Here is a 20,689-nt window from a genome sequence, read left to right on the forward strand (position 1 = left end):
TGGTGGCTATCTTGGTTCCTGTGCCCTGCTTCTACCAGGCTGAAAGCATTCATTTAAGTACTTTCATCTTTGAACGAGTGCTGGAATACGTTTCCACAATGATGAAGTTTCATGGCTATGTCTCATTATCACTGCAGCTGGAGGCGTGGGGAGATGTGCAGACACGGGGACAGGATGTGAGTTCCTATCTCCAGGCAGTTCACCCTTTGCAGATAGATTTTCTAAAGAGCCCAAGGGGGCAGCATTGAGGATTTGCACAATTTTGGCCTTAAGCAATTTTCTGAGAGTCACCAGCGAACAAGCCTGTGACTGTCAGATCAAACCTGCACCTTCAAGAGAGAGCAGATACTTCCACCAGCCCTACACACTTCAGTGCTGCAGCTGAACTATAATTACAGACTTCAGTGATACAAACTCAGGCTTCTCCAGAACTAAGGCTACAGGTTACATGACATCTGAGGAGGCACTTTTCAAGTATAATTTCTCTGTTTATGCCCTCAAATTTTGTCCTTTAGTCTTTCAGCTCTGGAAGCACTTTATGGGCTTGGGCTGGAGTCAAAGTATACATTAATATGTGCTGTTTCATATAGTACACATAGACCTGAAGTGAGTTGATGTCCATTGCAATGAAGTGCTAATGAACTCCACAGAAATGTGGAGCTCATTGATTGTACTCTGCTTCATTTGGGAACAGACATGAATGCAAATTAAGTTTATTCTTACAATAGCAGTGGGATCCCTGGGAAAGCAGAGAGGAACTGGAGAAGGGCATTTCAGAAAAGATGCTACAAAGTGATTTCCAAGATTAAAGGATAAGGTAGAATACTAGCACCCATGAAAAGCCTGGAGGCTACTCTGTAACAGTTTGAAGCAGGAAAATTTACTCTCAGGAAGAAAAAGAGGAAGCTAGAAACGAGGAATCAGTCTGTATTTACAGGAGGCTGGAGTGTGAGTTCAAGTCAAGTCCATAAAGTGATGTTGCAGCTGTTGCACAGGAATCGTACTTGTGCAGAGAATGGTGGAAGTCTGTTTTAAAGAGGCAGAGTATGCTGTCCTTTGTTTTGCAGACAGGATCAGGAATGATCTCACCTGTCTCTTGATATCTATAGGGCTACACCTGCCAGGTAGCTACAGTGCTTGGGTCAGTAGGCAAGAGTGAAGTTAATAAAGTTCAATAATGTAAGAGGAGGGCAAAAAGTGAGTCAGAGAAGAGAGAGGTTCTTCCTTTCTCTCTTTCTCTCTCTCTATCTTTTTTTCTTTCCTCCCCTAAAGATGCAGAAGGCACTCCACATTTTCATTAAGAAATAATGACTATAATTTTGTGATATTTGACTGCACTATGGATCTTCTGGAGAGGATCTGTTTGAAAAACCCATCTCATAGGGACCAGAGTGTCCCAGGTGACCATTTCACAGCAGTCTTGGGGCAGCTGTTTACAGCAGCAGAGTGAGTCATAGGAGTGAGCTGCAATCTCAGATGAACAAGGAAGGATTTCTCAGACAGAGACACAAGAACACATTTCATAGAATCATAGAAGCAACCAGGTTGGAAGAGACCTCCAAGATTATCCAGTCCAACCTAGCACCCAGCCCTATCCAGTCAACTAGACCATGGCACTAAGTGCCTCATCCAGGCTTTTCTTGAACACCTTCAGGGACAGCGACTCCACCACCTCCCTGGGCAGCCCATTCCAATGCCAATCCCTCTGGCAAGAACTTCCTCCTAAAATCCGGCCTAGACCTCTCCTGGCACACCATGAAACTGTGTCCCCTTGTTCTGTTGCTGGTTGCCTGGCAGAAGAGACCAACCCCACCTGGCTACAACCTCCCTTCAGGTAGTTGTAGACAGCAATGAGGTCCCCCCTGAGCCTCCTCTTCTGCAGGCTGCACACCCCCAGCTCCCTCAGCCTCTCCTCATAGGGTTTGTGTTCCAGGCCCCTCATCAGCTTTGTCGCCCTTCTTTGGACACTTTCCAGCATCTCAACGTCTTTCTCCACCCGCAAGTCAGGTGTTTGTTTATAATTGACCAAAGTTGTCATCATAAGGGGTGATTTTATCTGCCTTGGCATCGTGCATTCATTTCCCACACACCTGGAGATGCTCCCACAAAGTTTAGGCCCTCTGAAGTGTGCTGAGAGGGAAGGTCACAGGCCAGAGATGGTCAAGGGTCAAAATGTTTATCCCAGGTTATACTCTGTGGACAAACTGTGCTCCCCAAAATGGGCCTGTGAGATCAAGATAACATTTTCATCGAACCATAGAATCGTTTCTGCTGGAAGGGGCCTTTAAGATTAGCAAGCCCAACCATTAAGCCAGCACTTCCAGGTGACCACTGAACCGTGCCCCCTAGCACCAGATCTGCTCCATATCTGCAGGGATAGTGACTCCCCCCCTTCCCTGGGCAGCCTGTTTCAATGCTTTATGGCCCTTTCTGTGATGAAAAGGTCCCTAATGTTAACCTAAACCTTCCATGGCACAACTTGAGCCCGTTTCCTCTTGTCCAGCTGCTGGCTACTTGGGAAAAGAGACCAATCCCCACTTTGCTGCAACCTACAGGCTCCTTTCAGGCAGCTGCAGAAAGCAACAAGATGTCCCTGAGCCTGCTTTTCCGCAGGCAGCACAACCACACTGCCTCAGCTTTACTAGCGTGCTCTGAGCCCTTTACGAGCTTTGTTGCCCCTCCCTGGATGCGCTCCAGCACCTCAGCGTTGGCGCAGTGAGGGGCTCGGGCTGACCCTGAGCACACGGTGCGAGGGGCAGCCTCACACAGTGGCAGGATCACGTCCCTGCTCCTGCTGACCACATCGTTTCTGATCCAGACCAGGATGCTGCTGGACACCTTGGCACAAGCTGTCTCTCCGTTCGGAGGTTCCCAGGTCTAGACAGCCTCCTTTCGAGCTGGCTGCAGCCCTGGCTCCGCTAGGGCGCTGCGGCTGACGCAGGTCGGAATTCGGCTGCGGTCCCAGCTGCCGCAAGATGGCGCCGTGCTCATTGCAATGAGCGCTCTGGGTCGCCTTCCCCAGCCCGGGCCGGCCGAGCGCTGCGATCTTTGAGTGCCACTGCTCCTCGTCGTGGCCCCGACTGACCGTGCTGCGCTGCGGCTGACCTCAGTTCCCCTCACTCGAAACCGACGGGTGGTAGCTGAGCCCCATCTCCCCCAACACCCCTATGAACATGGCCACCGCCTCCGGCCGGTCTCTGAGGTGGGACAGGTGAGCTCTGCTGAGACCCCACCTGGAGTACTGCATCCAGTTCTGGAGCCTCTGCTACAAGAGGGATGTGGAGATGCTGGAGTGTGTCCAGAGAAGGGCCAGGAGGATGCTCAGAGGGCTGGAGCAGCTCTGCTGTGAGCACAGACTGACAGAGTTGGGGCTGTGCAGGCTGGAGCAGAGGAGGCCGCGAGGTGACCTTATTGTGGCCTGCCAGTATCTGAAGGGGGCTACAAAAAACCTGGGGAGGGACTTTTTAGGCTCTCATGGAGTGACAGGACTGGGGGGAATGGAGTGAAGCTGGAGGTGGGAAGAGTCAAACTGGAGGTGAGGAGGAAGTTGTTGAGCATGAGAGTGGTGAGAGCCTGGACTGGGTTGCCCAGGGAGGTGGTTGAGGCCCCATGGCTGGAGGTGTCTAAGGCCAGGCTGGATGAGGCTGTGGGCAGCCTGCTCTAGGGTCGGGTGTCCCTGGCCATGGCGGGGAGATTTTGGACTCTTTCAACCCTGACTGGTTCTAGGATTCTATGATTCTAGGTCCAACTGACTCCTTCAGCAGCAGAAAATGAGCCTGAACTGACTTTGGTTCATTGTCAGTGATGGTTTAGCAAGGTACAAGCCCAATTCTTTGTGTATCATCAGCATCCTCCTGACATTCCTCAGCACAGTTCACTCAAAAGCAGCTGCACTAGCATGAAGCTTTTTGTGTACTGCCCGGAGTTTACTGAATACACTGTGAAAACAAACAAACAAACCAACCAGCCTCTATCAGAGCAGGCAGCAACGTGGAAAACACATTTTTGAAAAGCTCTGAAAAAAATAATGTGGGAGAAAACAAAACCAAAAACATTTTTCTACTTTATTATCTTTTAGCTAACAGCTTGACCCTGTGGAGGGAAAGCAATCATAAACTTGAAACCGTGTTCCTGAAGAACAGAATTGATGCTTTTGTGGGCATGAGAGGAAATCCCAAGCTAGGTGTGTAGGGACATAGAGATCACCCATACAAATGCAGCATCACATTGGCTTTTCTTGCTTCCAACAAAGATGGTAGTTTTGTCAGGTGCTTTCAGAGCATAATACATGTTTCTTGATAGAAGTTGGGGGTTTTGGCACTTAAGATTTCTCGAAGGCTATTTTTCCTCCCATGTTTTATTCACAGTTGAAAGTATCTTGATACTTTTATTGATAGGAAGAACTGAATCTTTTTTTTTTAGAGTTCTGCTTATTTGACCTCATAATAATTGATAGCAAATGTGTCACAAATTAATTATGTGTCCTGGGAAACAGTGTTTCCTATCATCCCTTCTGCTGGTTGTTGCCATTTAATTCCATTGGTGGACCTTTTGTTGATGTAGTGTGAGACTAAGGAAACCTTTACAGTCTCTTCTGCATTTATTTTTCAAAACTATCTGTTACTGTCAGTTCTAATTCACTCCCTCCTTCTGCTAGATTTTATTTGATCTGTATCCTGATGAATATCTGTTGCATGTTAATGAGTGTTCTTGCCCTTCCTTGAAGCTTCTCCATTCCTTTTTTTTTGGTGATTTGTCAAAATGGGAGTCTGGTTGAGACAGCAGTATCAAAACCATGGAGGGTTGAAACCAGGAATGCTAAATAGAGGTGGGACTGCTGCACAGCATCACCTGCTTTTTGATACTTGAGAGGGACCTATATGAAAGACGAGTACAGTCTTTTTAGAAGGGCCTGTTGTGACAAGGCAAGGGCTAATGTGTTTGAGCTAAAAGAGGGGAAGATGTAGGCTAGATATAAGGAAGAAACTTTTTACATTGGTGGTGAAACACTGGCAGAGGTGTATGCTCAGAGAGGTGGCAGAGGCCCCATCTTCGAAACGTTCCAGGTCAGGTTGGATGGAACTCTGAGCAACCTGAGCTGTTTGAAGGTATCCTGCTCACTGCAAGGGAGTTGGTCTAGATAAGCTTTAAAGGTCCTTTCCAACCAAAACCATTATTTGATAATAGTGGCAAGCCTGTATCTCGGCACAGCTGCTGTTGACTTCTGCTGACAGCAGCTCCAAAAGCATGCTGAGAAATTGTGAGTGAAAAGCCTAAAAGCATTGAACACCTTGGAACACCTTACCTGCAGGAATAAGATCCACGGCAGCTTTATGAATTTAAGGGAGATTTGATCAGAGTGTTAAGTACCCTACAGAAAAAATACAAGTTTGATAATAAATATAAGCAGGTAGCTGAGGGAAGTAAAGTGTAGGTTTACATTAAATTGTAAAATCTTAATGGCATAATTTACTGTCAAAACAGCTATCTGGAAATCTTTGTGACCACCTATCCTTGGGAGTTTAAATGTGATCTACTTAAAAAATCCTGTGGCTTAGTACAGTTCTCCTACGTTTCCTGAGCATCTCCAGTAACAAAAAGAATTATAGACAGAACTCTCAAACTACAATTTACATATATAAGACCAGAAAGGCAGCCAAGCAAACACTTCCAGGTAATAGGTGCAATAAAGGAACAATCTGTCTCAAGGAAAGAATATTCAGAATAGCTGGGACTAAAGAAGTGAGCCTGGCCCAGAGGCTACTAAGATACTGTATGATTCTTCATGCAGCCAAATTCCCTAGGAGCTTGTGAGCAATGTTTAGTGGGCAAGAGATACAATCTCATTTATTCTGGATTAAAAAAAAAATCACATTTAAGGTCACATGCTGTTGGATTACAAGTGTGCATACTGGTAATGAAAGCAAAAGCATATTTTCAAACCATCAGTTCTCTGCTCAAATTCCCTATGATGAAACAAACTTACCCTTGTTTAGGTGCTTGGTGATTCCCTTCCAGCACTGTATATCTATTTACCATACCTAACTTGTCCTGAGGCCAAATGTCTCAGCCTTTTTCATGGGCAATGTCTGAGACTGTGGGGAATATGCTGCTTCTCAGCACAGCCTGCCCAGGACTGCTAATTCCTTGGGTAATCCTGGGAATTTCTGCTGTGCTCTCATTTGTTCATGGTATTTTCATTCTATTTGGTAACATGGGAAGGAAACACCTGCAGTGTAAGAGCAAGAAGGAAACAATATTGGATGATGTTTGTTTATCCCAGATTACAGCAATGCCGGGCAAGAGTGTGAGCTCTGATAATGAGCTCATGTGGGTGGTGTTGCTGAGGTGAAAAGTAAACTCAGTGGCTGGCTTGTTCTCACCTCTTTTATCCAACACTGTCCTAGGTAATGCCTATCCAGGTGACTTTTACACTTTGTCTTCCAGACTTTTGATTAGTGTTGCTGTGCAGAAGGCTCCCCTTGCAATTTCCACCCTAGAAGACTGCATTTTACTAGGGAGGAAATTGAATCCTGCAACCCAAACTGTGTGTGATGTGAATGAGTAAACCAGGGGAAAACCTGAGACTCAACACCAGCTCCAATGTGAGAACAAACAAACAAACTTGATAGTAACCTGCCAAGTCAAACAGGACAGAGTTTAAGATTCTCTTCTTACAACTAGCATAGAAAGACCTGGCCAGACCTGACTTAAATGCCTTTGAAATGACTGTACATTACTGCCCAATTCCTTTAAGTTTCTCAGTATAGATGCATCTGGGTAGGTGACTGCTGCCAGTGTAATTGTTTGGAAAGGAAATAGAAGCCCCATTAATCCCTTAAAAAATCCACGTGTGTTTCGCCTTGGGGCTCTACAGTCAGTGTGACCTCAGTTGGTGTCCTTTATTCACATAGAAATGTTCTTGTCCTCAGCTCTGTTGCCAGGACTTTTATTTCTCTGCTGGGCTCTGCTGTCAGATTCCTGCTAGCCTTTGCCAAGGGCACTTTCATTGAATGTGACTTCTCTTGGCACCCTCTCTTGGGAACTGAAGATCTACACCATACCAAAGGCTACTCACATCTGCAATGGTTTTTATTTTTTGGCAGCTTCTTTCCCCCTTCTCCCTACCCCCCTTTTTTTTCTCGTAGTGCTGATTTATTAATTTATTATCTTAGGGCTGGTTGTTTCTAACCCCTCCTTGAATCTGACACTCCCTGTGTGTGTGTGGGGGGGGGTTTGGGTTGGGTTTTTTTTGTTTGTTTGTTTGTTTTGGGTTTTTGTGTGTTTGTTTGTTTTTTGCCAGACAGTGTTGCTGTTCTGAATGTGTAAAGATTTGGATTTCTGCTTTCAGTTTTGCATTGCATATTCCATCTCTGGCATTCAGTTTAGACATATAGTTTCCTGTGAAACTGCTGCCTCTAAGCCTTGTTCTCACTGATTCTGCTCATTTGCTCCAAGGAAGTGCTTTCCATGCAAAATCTCCATCTAAGCATCTCTGAATATCTGTGAGTATCTAAGAATATCTGTGCCATGCACCTATGTGAAAGGTAGGGCACGAAGGGCAGCCTCAGGACTGATGTGAATAGGGCAGATTAACACAGTTTGTGCTCTGAATTTCTGCATCTTTGCTTGCTGGGGAATGGCAGTTTCAATGGCTTATGCTGGACAGCTTCCAGAATTATGGGACTGAAAATGGCATGGAGAGGTTTCTGCATAGCTCTTGCAAATGCCATAAACATTCTACCACAACTAAATCACTGAGAAGACACATCTACTGTATGGCATGTTTGAGATATGGGCACTTATCCAACAGAGGAATTCTCTCAGTACACTTATTTCTTTGTGATGATGATGATGAGAAGTTTCCTTTGACATCTGTAGAGGCCACCTGGCCCTTCAATGTTCTTTTCAGAAAGGTTATTTCAACAGATAGATATTTTCTTGTCATTTACACAGCATAGTATCTGTTTCCAGAGTCATAGTTTTAGTAGAGAGCCATTTTATTGAAGTATTATTCACTGACAGTGGTCACATTCTTGCCATGTTTTGCCAAATAAATACAACAGTAAATGAGCAAGCATCGCCTCAAGTGCACATCTGAGAACATACAGTCACTGACTGTTGTCAGTGCAGACAAACTAAAATAGCCAGACAAGTGCTTAAGCCTGCAAAGCATTTTGCTTACTGCAAAGTGTCTAGGTCCACAGATGTGTCAGTGGGTGTATTGGGCTGTGGTGGGCTGGCAGACTCTTTTAGAAGCACAGAACAAAGATAAGGTGGAGACAACCCAAAATGGATATTCATAATATGTACCACATAGGAGCAACTACCTCTTTGAATTTCACCCAGTAAACAGCCCTCTAAAGCCTCTCCTATGCCTTTTTCTTTTTCCATATGTGACCATTCCTGTAGCATACAGACTTATGCTGGTGTCACATTGATAAAGTTTTCATGAAAAATGCACCAGAAAAATAAAGCACCCAACCCTTGGTTGGCCTATCTTTGTTTAAATATTTAATACATAGATCTGGTGACTTTATATTTGGATAGAATCATATGAACCACTACTTAGAACAAGAGTTTGTCTCAGGAGGTTGTCTCACATTGTGGCAAATGGAGCCCAGACTCAGCTGTGTGTTGCTGCTTGTCAAGCATCAAAAATCTTTTGGGATTGCTGCTGTACGAATCTGAGATCTCCCAGCTGTGGTTCATACCTTTGCTGCCTTATGAAGTACAAAACAGCCTCTAGGCTGCTGGATGTTTCCCTCTCCCTTAGGTGCTACAAATACATTTTTTTCCAAGGCAGAGCAATTAGAAAGTTCCAGTTTTGCAGAATCCTGAACTCTGGTAAAGGACTTTGTTATTGAGGGTCTGTCTGGAATTCAATCATTCTTCCTAGTTGCCTTTGCAAAGTTGCAGGTCTTGTTTTTGTAGCTTACTTCCTCTTCAATTGCTTCCCTAAATTCTGCTCTGCTGATTTTGAAGTGTTAATATTGACTTTATAGATGTTGACACAAACCCTCATGAGGAAATGGTGAACTAAGCTAACTTGGACTCTTCTTCCTTGTCCAGGTTTCTACTGACTGAGAGGAGGGAGAAAAAACACAAGCCCTGCAACAACTCCCTACCACTGCTGTGTAATCCTAATTCAAGCCTTTGGCAGCTCTAGGAAAGTGACAGGAGCTCTGTTTGGCACCATTAACCTTCACTGCCTGGGTGAGCCTGCAGGGAGCGGAGGCTCTTCAACTTATTGTTTTGACCCCATAACACTCCAGGTTAGTCCTAGTTTAATTCCAGTAAATTCAATATGGTTACAGCAGGGATGAATTTGTTCTGAAGTTTTTTTGGTGCATTCATATGTAGAACTGTCAGGTATTATTAGCAACAGAAGTTTATCTTGTGAGATAATATTAAGAACCTGATAGAAGTGTGATTTTGTTTCATACTGGCAGACAATATAGGAAATGCTATTTGACTCCTTTCACAGCATGGATTAGCAAAATTAGACTTGTCTCCTTTGCACTAACAAGGCCCAGAACAGAATGCAAGCCATTAAATGAAGGAAACTCCTTTCAGACACACAGACATCTATGGGAAAATAAATTACCTAGGCTTTCAGGAGGACAGATTATCACAGAGTTCCTATGTGTAGGGCATTTGTTTTGCAGGATTTTTTTGTGCACAATGGCATGGCTTTATGGTTTTATTTATATTTTCTGAAGAGTTCACATGACTTATTGCTATGGGGAACACTGCAGTTGTCTGGGCCACCCCTTTGTATTTATATCACACATACACACACACAAAGTTCTGCCAATATACTGACTTGATGCTGCTTGATGAATCAGTAAATGATTAGGATGGGCCTGTTAATTTAATAGTTTGAGACAGGTCTCAATCTAGGAAGAGTATTGTTGGATCTTAATTTTATTTTACCATTTGTTTGTTTTTCCTTTCTTTGACTTTTTCCTGAGTAATGCCTTTGGAATCCAGACAAATCTGGAAGCTGGTAAATTCTGTTCTCTCAGGCTGCACTTAACACTGCTTGCCCTTGACAAGATCTGCAGAGAAGCTCATTTTTAATAGAGGTACCCAAATAAGTGACCAGAAACTGGCTTGACATTCAGGGACAGTCAGAGCCTGGGTGCCAATTGTCCCCTAGTTAGGTGTTCAAACATTTCTAGTAACATAGTGGATAAGCATAGTGAACACTTGAAAGTTTTCATGAAATCTTTTTAAATCTTCCCTTCAGGCTAAACCCTGAGCTGATGTAGAGGAACAGGGAGGCTTCATCTATTTTGTGAGGCCACACCTTGAGTACTGTGCCCAGTTCTGGCCTCCTCAGTTCAAGAGAGATTTTGAGGTACTTCAATGTGTCCAGAGAAGGGTGACAAAGCTGGTGAGAGGCCTGGAACACAGGCCTGTGAGAAGAGGCTGAGGGAGCTGGGGGTGTGCAGGCTGGAGAAGAGGAGGCTCAGGGCTGACCTCATTGCTATCTACAACTACTTGAAGGGAGGATGTATCCAGATGGGGATTGGTCTCTTCTGCCAGGCAAGCAGCAACAGAACAGGGGGACACAGTCTCAAGTTGTGCTGGGGGAGGTCTAGGCTGGATGTTAGGAGGAAGTTCTTCACAGAGAGAGTGATTTTTCCATTGCAATGGGCTGCCCAGGGAGGTGGTGGAGTTGCCAACCCTGGAGGTGTTCAAAAAAGGACTGTCTGAAGCACTTAGTGCCATGGTCAAGTTGATTGGAGGGAGTTGGGTGCTAGGTTGGACTGGATGATCTTGGATGTCTCTTCCAACCTGCTTGATTCTATGATTTTCATCTAGTGGGCCTTGAATCTGGCCCAAACTAGTTAACTTACAAAGAAAGTTCAGCTTCCAGTAGAAGTTAGGTGAGGACAATAATCAGGAGTTAGAATAAATAGGTATTCTGAAGTATTCTGTTTCAAAGCATGTCTCTGTGGAAGTTTGCTTCACAGACTCTCTGTTCACACAGTGAGGAGAAGACAGTAATATTTCAAAGTATTCCTGGAAATTTCCTCCCACGGCTGTCACCTTAAGCACATAGCATCCTTGGTTTTACAGAGGGTAGTGCTAGGGAAGTCTTGAATTCAGAGCTCACACCTCAGGCAGTGAGGCCTCAGGGTGTAATGAGAAAATTGCAAGTTTTACCTCAGTAGATTCTTTTGAGCAGGAAAGAATTGTCCCTTCCATGACATTTTCCCCTCTTCACTGCCTCTTTTCTTTTTTCCTTTGAACTTTTCAAGATACCTGGCTTCCAAATGTCAGAAAGGAGCCTAACACTATGAAGTTTTGGAGTTTCATAAAACCCTTAGAGAGCTGGTTAAATGACAAAAACTTTGCTCATGTCCAAATGATGTTATTTTGGTTCTGAGTAACTGTGCAGTTTGACCACACTCATGTTCCTCATTGTTAACTAATCTTCGATGTTCACACTAGACTAGTTTTACTCACATGCATGTTTAATGAATCACTATTTTTCACAGGAATTGAATAACTAAATGTTTGATCTCAGAAAAAAGTATTCACTGCATGTCATGTATTATCTATTTCATTTATTTATCACCAGTAGTCCTCATTTAGAAAGTTCTAGTTATCCAGATATCCAAGAATGACATCAGGCAACCTGTGCCATGTTTTGTAATCATGTGAAATCATGGAAAGCTGCCACTACTTCTGGAAGATGGTGCTGGTGTCTGCCCATTCTTGTCCCCCATTCTACACCTTCTTTCATCACAAAAACTCACTTGCCCTTTCAAAGAAGGAGGCCAAGAAGCTGATCTATGTTAAAACTAACCCTACAAAGAAAGGAATTTGTCCAGGTAAATGTTTCATTTGTGCACAAAGGAGCTGGAAGCACAGTGTGTGAGTTTCTGGAAGAGAGCTTGACTTTGTCTTCTGGTGGCCTGCATAAGCTGGCTTAAACTGATTGAGAAATGACATTTTAAAGAGACTATTACCATTTCTGAGGAGGAACAGCAGCCAATCCACAGGTTTGTGAATGCTCTAGATGGCAAATGTGTTTTCACTTCTAGATGCAAATGCTTTCTCTTGCAAGGGCAGAAGGGTCTCCTAGGTACCCTTGACAGGTTTGTGGCACCAGTAGTCCCCACCATAGCTCTGTATGCTACATTTTCAGGTGTGATTGAGAGTGATAGCCTCAATCACACTTCAAAGTGAGGAGTGATAGCCTCATATAGAGATGCTGACAAGGGGTTCTCTATTCCCACTGGAAAAGCTGGCTTAGTTTTATCATCAGGAAAATATTATTTAAGGTAGTCAAATAATGGTTTTGCATCATGTTGAACTTCTTGTCCACTTCAAATTGGATCATTCATGCCCCCAAAAATGGCATCCTGCCCCACCCTTATGGCTTGAATGGTGTCACTCACTGCATTTTCATGTGCATTTGTCATACAGTCTTATAATGACACAGGGTGGCAGCCAAGTTCATGTCACTGCAGAGAGAAGCACCATTGATTTTGAAAATGCAAGAACAAATACAAACCCAGCACCGTTTGAGGCTCTTACAAAGTTTTACAGGGCACAACATCCAATCCATCACCTTTCTTACCTATATTTATAAAGGCATACTGGCAGCTTCCCCCAGCTTTGCCTACAGGACATCAGGTATTGCCCTCTGCTCCTCACGTAAGAGCCAAGTACTTATGAAATGATGAAGGGCATAGATAGCAAATAACAGCAGCAAGGTTAATTCTTTTAATTTCTGGGTCAGAATAGGCTGAGACACAGTCAGAAATGTAGTGAACAAACAGTAGAGTGGTTAAAGGCAAAAAAAGAGCAAGCCCAGTATAGTGCCAATACTTTGATGGCAATGACTGTTTATGCTCTAAGGTGCTCTTTACTGAGACAGTAGGATGGCTTGCGCAGTGAAGTTGTGGACACCTCATCCCTGGAAGTGTTTAAGACCAGGCTGAATAAGGCTTTGGGCAACATGGTCTAAGTAGGAGATGTCCCTGCTCATGACAGGCACAGCTCAGCTGCTAGAAGAGCTGGGCTCTTCTTCTTAGCATGCCTTGTCCTCTCTCTCTCCCTCTTCTTTTCATATTGTCTTATGAACTGCTGACTTTAGATTACTAAACCTACTCACCCTCCTCTCCATCCCGCCCTGGACACTACACACAATTTGTCTGGTCTTCTATTTTTCTCAAGTCTGGAATTAAGAAACAAAGCAGCTCATCTCAACAGTGCACATTATTCTTTGACCTTGAACAATTTGTGAGATTTTTCCATCTCCTCCTTCAGTGTCTCCCGTAATCTCAAACCTTTTGAGTTCCTATCATTTCTTCTCCAAGGTCTATTGCTACCTTCTATTCCCAGAAGTACTTATTATGCAGGTAAGGGTAAGCATCGGTTTACTAGAAAGGGAATTATACATTTAAACATCACTACTCTGACACATATTGATTTTTATTTTACGAGGTAATGTGTAAAACACATAAATAAAATGTAGGCTTTGGTGTCTTCCCTCTAGGTCAGATTGCAGCCACTCCATCACTGCTATCTGATCATAGCAATGTTCACAAACTGTAGAACTCACCACCCCACACTGACCCAACAGCAGATTTTTCTGGACATTTCATTCCTGCTGAGTGATTTGCATCACATCTTTGTGTGCATCTGTGTTTTTAACTCCAGAGTGGTGCGACATACCTCCAGTTCTCTATAGCTCTTTGCGTCTAAATCCCTTCCCCCTATGGTCTCTCCTGTCTTGGGTGACTTTGCAGACAATGTACAATGCCATTGCTTCTTTGAATCTACATGCTGTGAGTGACTCTGTGCTCCAGACACACCTTCTGTATTCAGCTAGTTTCCCTCTCTCTTGACCATCCATCAGCCTGAATGTCTGCTAAGAAATAGGGATGAGAAATGTCATCCAGGTATGGAGACACCTTGGGACTCCCAGGAGGCTCATACAGTGCTGCAGAGCAAGACCAAAGGTGGACTCAAAGAACAGCTGATGATTTACACCTCTGAGGAGGGTCTTCATGGGTGTGTGGTGAAGGGTGCTAAGGAGAATATGTTAGTCAGAGGGATTGTCCTTGTGGGATCAGATTCTTCTTGCTGATCTTTTCTTTCACCTCTGAGGACAATGGAGTTGCCAGCAGTCTTGCACAGTGTAAGTGTGTGTTTGTCTCTGTTATGAGTGACTGCAGTTTGTGCTTGGTAGATGCTGTTTGTCTAGTGCTCCAGTGCAGAACAGTCATGGCTTGAGCTAGGTGAGCACCCTCCTGGCTTGTCTTTGTTGGCTGCTGTGTACTTCCATCCAGGTAGTTGGTGTGCAAGGTACTCTGGAGAAAAACATCTCCTTTCTGCAGAAACCTGTTGTGCCCTTTATTGCTCTAACTCTGCACTCCGTGTTTAAATACTGAGTTGCCTCTGTCCTCTGCCATTTTGTTTGCTCTTTGTGCTCAGCTCCTGACTGCTTGGAGACCTTAATGTTGATCTGTATTTATTGACAATTGAACTTTTCATGATGTTGTGAAAAAGTCCATGCTGCCTTTGATCATGAAGGGAATTAATGGTGAAAATCAGCGCAAGTTGTCTATCTTTTGAAATCTTAAGCACAAAGCTTTCTTTTCATTTAGCATCTTCTTGGAAGTTGCCAGCTAAAAAAAAAAAAAAAAACATAGAAAAGCATTTTGTAGTGCAACATTACATCCTTGAAAGTTTTTTTAAGTATCAATGGCATTCTTAGAGGACCTTTTTTAAAAGAAAAACTTTTCCTGGTGCTGTTCTCAAATTTGCTGTGAGCTGTGCTGGAGTAATACAGAAGATAACAAAAATAACTTACTACTTTGCTTGTGACCAGACCTGTTTGTTATAGACTGGTCTGACTTCTCATGAAGGAAAGAGTGAGCAGATATCCCTGACTTATGCTGAAAATGAGTCAAAAAATATTGTTGGATATGAGGAACTACCATATGTTGTTAAAGGCAATCACTGTACAGACAAAACCACCACCCCTATATGTCTCTAACTGATTGCAAGACCACTTCAGAGGTCCAAACAACTTCGTACCTGGGCTGGAAAATGAAAATTGATATCATTAAAGAAAACCACAAACCTATTTTTTATTTCTACATAAATGCTTTTAGCAGAGGATATATAACTCAGAATGCATTCAGGTCTTGCAGTCCTGTTATTCTGGAACGTGGGAATGAAAGCAAGTATCTGATGCTGCGTGAAGTTTTGCCAGTCTATATGACCCTCAAGTTTTCTGTTCCTCAGAGCAGGAATCAAAATGTTAGGTTATCTCATAATGGCTGTGGCCGGGCCAGATCTTTGTTCTAAGTTATCAGCTGACCAAGAGCAATATCTGGCTTGAGGGTTCTGTGCTGTCCCAGTGCTTGGCTCCCAGGACCTTTCCTAAGAACAGGCAGCTCCTAGGAGGTAGTTCTCATCTTCTTGCTTCTCTCTTAGTCACACAGCTTGATTTATCAGGTGTGCAGTGCTTCTTACTCTAGAGGTCAGTGTAATGTTACAAATGGAAATGGTGCAGATCCAATTCTTTTTCCCTGATGAAATGTTCCAGAGTGAACTCTAAATTATACTTCTTCCCATATAAGATGGAAGAGAAATTTCGTACTGGGGAAATGTACTTATAAAAGCACAACAGCCAATATGGGAAGCTCAGAGGGCGTTAAAGAAAACAATCATTGAGCCTCTTTGTTGAATGGAAGTTATGAATGCACTAGTAGTAATTTTCTGAAGCCATAGACAATAACATAATGTGAGTGGGTGATGGAAGAAATTACATAGGGTGAAATTTAGAGAGCTGACAGCAGCCTATGCATCACTTAAGACCTATTTCTGAAGCCTTAATTGCAGCTTAAATAGCTTACAGGCCCTGTACTCATCTTCTGCATAGAAACAAATTCCATCTAGAATGAGCACCCTGAGCAGAACATGGCCAATGTAATCTGATCAGCTGTAAAACTCCTGCTTTGGGTAAAGGGTGTTCTGTACTGAGAACAGATGTGAGCAATGTAGATTTATGTTGTAGCACACACATTATAAAGGTCTAATGTTGTGTTTCACCATAGGATGCACTGATGTTAATCCAAAGAGATGCCTTGAGAATATCAATCTTTAAGCAAATGGGAAAACTGAGTAATGAGCACACCCCAGGCACTCTGGTAATTTGCTCCATTTGTGTGTGAGCTATGTGGCTGATAACTCTAAAAACAACCCCACTCACGAGTGCTTCAGAGACGTTTGTCATACTTTTGGTCTTACTTCAAATACACAGACTTGGTGGTATGAATGCTTACAGAAGTAACTTATCAGGTATGCTGTGTGACAAGGGAAGAGAAAAGGGAGATGGATGGTCACACATGTCTTTGCTACAAAATGGTTGCCTGCTGGTTCAGTTAAGAGCTCTGCAGAGTTTCTGCAAGAGAGATCGAGCTAGCAAGCCATGTTACATAGTGAATATGCAACACTTAGTTTTTCAGTCACTTACCAAAATGGTTTTTGGGTTTGTTTTTTCATTTGTTTGTTTTTGGTTTTTTTTTTTTTAAGTGTGGTGGACAGAATGAAAGCTGGACCCACTGAACTCTTCTTTATCTTTATATGCATGGATCTCTTGTAATATTTAACTTTTTGTTTACATTTCCTGGACTTAGATTTCTTAGTTCAGAGGTAATCAATATTCCCTTGTAATGTGTTTTGACATATGTTCCTGATAAGCATTCTCAGCTTGAAGACCTAGCAAGTGCTATTTTTGTCATGACAGAAAAGGTACATTGATGCAGTCTCCTGATAGCCACTTTGAAAGCAGAAACAGAGATGAAATATTAGGACCACGCTAAAAGCACTTTCCAAAATACAAAGCTTGATGGATTTAAGTAGTTTCCTTTTAATTGAGAAGCATCCTGCAAACCATTGCTGTTCTCTGGAAAGAGATGTGTTATTCAGATGTCTGCTAAATGGTTTGCACGAATTCTATTCTGATTCTGGGTATGTTCACAAACCATTCACAAATTGTCTACTTTTATTATTCACAGTGTGTGATTGGGCATGTGGTATATTTTCTGCTCTCTGGTTTAATGACTGAAACATTTTGAAAGGGAATAGTAAATGGTGAACGATAGCTAGTAAACAACATGCAACTTGGAGCATTTACAAACAATTTCAAGAATATTAACAATCAGAATAATGTAACTGGAGCCTGGATTCTCTGACCTCTATGAATGGTAATGACTCGCATCTTGGCCGTTTAGTTACAGATGTATTTGAGTCAGTTTGTCATTTGTCCAGCTCTGTAAGTTTGCAAGCAAAACCATTGCCTGTGAATAACCTATCTTGCAGTCAGTTGAAGCCTTGAATTGCAAATAAAATCTAATTCTGAAACTTGGCCACAGAGGAGCAAGTTCTCTAACTTCCATATCAGAACCACAAACTAGAGTGACATACTTTTGTCCTCTAGAACTGGTGGCATGGAGGCAGGTACTGTAAGAGCAAATTATGATGATTGAATCACAGAATGTTAGGGGTTGGAAGGGACCTCCAGAGGTCACTGAGTCCAACCCCTTGCCAAAGCAGGATCACCTAAGGGAGGCCTCACAGGAATGCATCCAGGTGGGTATTGAAAGTCTCCAGAAAAGGAGACTCCACAACCTCTCTGGGCATCCTATTCCAGTGCTCCATCAGCCTCACTGTAAAGAAGTGTCTCCTTGTTTTGAGGTGGAGCATCCCCTGTTCTAGCTTGTACTTATTGTTCCTTGTCCTGTCACTGAGCACCATCAAAAAGAGACTGGCACATTTATCCTGACACCTACTCCTCAGGTATTTCTAGCCATCAATAAGATCCCATCTCAGCTTTCTCCTCTCAAGACAAAACAGTCCCAGATCTCTTAGTTTTTCTTCACAGGAAAGATGTTCAAGTCTCATCATCATCCTTGCAGCTGTCCATTGGACTCTCTCCAGACAGGTTCCTGTCTCTCTTGAAAGTTATCCTGTTCCACTGAGTATAAAATCTAGTCTAGTTTTATTTGATAAACCTCAGTCTTTATTTCTATGCAAAACCTACAGAGCTCCTTTGCTTCTGCAGCTGACAATTGAAAAATCATCCTATTCCACTTCAGGAGGTTTTGAAATGCTGCATGGTCTGATTCCCACACAGATTATGTGCAATTTTTTTTTTTTTTTTTGCCACTGCCTGGGGTTCTTGAGTTGTATAAATGATTAAGATTTTGTAATACTGTAGGCAAAACTCTTTTCCTTGATCCATGCTGTAGATATCTTTTGCATTTTCTGCACACATGCTACCTTCATTTCTATCAATGGGAATTCCACATGCTGAATAAGGAAGAAATATTTGCATTCTGGATAAGTGCCTTATTTGGGCATTTAGTAATACTTATTTACTTGGGCAGAGCTTATACTGTCTTTGATCTTCTTGGCCAGCTGCCTCTTGGATTCGAATCTCTGGTCTGAAGAGTTAGTAGATGGCATTTTAATGGCAAGGGTCAGCAATGATTGCCATACAATTTTTCTTGCTTTCCCCACCACAAAGCTATCATCTGAAGTAAGGCATTGCAGTTCTTTTTGGAAGATTAATAGTTCTTTGCTAGTAACAGATTTTCCATTAGCCAGAAAGCAGTACACCCACTGATGAGTTTATCATTTGAACTTTGAATCCAGTCGGGAAGTTGAGAGGTAAACTCTTCCATGATGGTGATTTGTGGTATATTTCCAGTTTTCAGGGTCAGGTTATTAACCAGTGTAACAGTGATATAAGCACATGTCGTAGAGAACATGAATCAGAGGAAGTGTCTGACAAAGACCTCACTGTTCAGGCAGCTTTCCTGGCTGTGGAAGCCTGATGTGTGTCATGAAGCCCCAGGTGCCAGGTTTGAGAATACCACAGGTATAAACGATCTGTGAATATAAAACTTTTCTTGGCAGCATTTGTGGTGCTTGGAAGATTTTATGTTGTGGTCTATGGAAGGATTTTAATTTTTGCTCTAAGATATGCAGTTCCTAGAGTTTGTTTTTGCTTTTCCCGATTGGCTTGAGGGAGAAAAATATTGACAAGAAACCAGCCCAACCACCTTCATTGGATAGCTTGTAATGTTTTACATAGAGTATTACACACTTTGTGTTTGGTAAGAACACTCAGAGTTCCTGTTAAAATTAGGATACTGAAAGACCATAGTTGTCTGCAAATTTCTAATGCTTGACCTGCCATCCAAAAAGTACTGAAATATAAAACATTCTGGGAGAAAACATGTGGTGTAAAAGATAAATATTATTTGAGCTGTGCTAACACTGTAAATCATTACCCATAGCAAGTTCTGATATTCAGAGAAGTTTCTGTCCTGAACGGGACTAAATATTGAAAATATTCCTGAAGAGGTAGTTCTGGAGAGCAATGCAGTGTAGAAAAGTTTAACTTTTTGTTTGGAACCAGTATAAAGTTACATGCCTTGGGAATGTGTTATGGAAATTGCAGTTCAAGTGTCTGTTACTGAGGTTAGGTAGTTTTGCAGCATGATGTATCCCATGCCACACTCTGTATCCCATGGCACACTCTGTTTTATAGCTTCCACAAAACACTGAACATGGAGGAGAAACCAGCAAGTACTTCCTGCAGCAAATTCCAGTCTAGCAAATCTGCTTTTCTTGGATATTTTTTTCCATTGTAAGTTGCTTTGAGGAAAAAAAAAGCAACTTCCAATCAGTTGTAATAATAACTACATGAAATTCAACCTCTTGTTTAATAGGTGTAATCAGAGTTATGGTCTGACAAGTTCCTACTATCCATGCTCTAATGATCTGTTCAGCTCTACTCTGTTGGGAAGGGGAAAAAAATCAGTCTTTTAACTGCATTCAAAATAATGATGCATCCCACTTCTGAAGTGACTCCTACTCAAGTTGATGTAGACTGCAAATTCGAGGGTGATTCATATGCAGTGAAGTTACAAGTTTGTGGACTAGCTGAATAGGATGTAAGACTTTGTAGTACTTGGGTTTGGATTAAAAGAAGAAATGTTTGTCTTCTGCTAACTTAAGCCATGCCTAGGGGTCAGGACATAAAGCCTTTACTTGCAGTTCTGCAAATGATCTGCCTTCCCTCCACTTCTGTGTGGTGACTCTTTCCTTTCCACCTGGGAAAATAAGGTAGTGCCAGAGGAGCTATTGTTGTATATTTACTTGTTCAAGCACCCGTTCTCTTACTAAAATATGCATAATAAAAGTTCTGTATATTGCATGGAGTTAATTCTATGCATTGTAAACGTGGAAGATGGAGGCACTGGGAGAAGAAGCCTTCTCACAGGAGTCCTTGCTTCCCTGAAGGCTTTGCTTTAGCCACTAGGTGATGCAGCAGCTTCTCTTTGTGACACGGAAAGTCGTCAAGGGAGAAGCTTGAAGAATCTGGCATATAAATTAAGAATAAGTAACTGGAGAAGATCCCCACTCCTCTAGAAGCAATGGACAGGATAGATAAACAGCCGTTGGAAAACTAACAAGATGAGAGGGTTTCCAACTGCTTCAAATGAAAGCCCATTAGAAACAGCTGGTCTGATTCTCAACTGATATAAATGGTCATATTTTTAGATTTAAATAGCACTTGGACCATCTACTCCAGATATAAACTCTGGCCTAGTTTATGTGATAGCTATCAGCTTGGAATGGA

Source organism: Pogoniulus pusillus, chromosome 26, assembly GCF_015220805.1.
Source record: "Pogoniulus pusillus isolate bPogPus1 chromosome 26, bPogPus1.pri, whole genome shotgun sequence".
Taxonomy (NCBI): Eukaryota; Metazoa; Chordata; class Aves; order Piciformes; family Lybiidae; genus Pogoniulus; species Pogoniulus pusillus.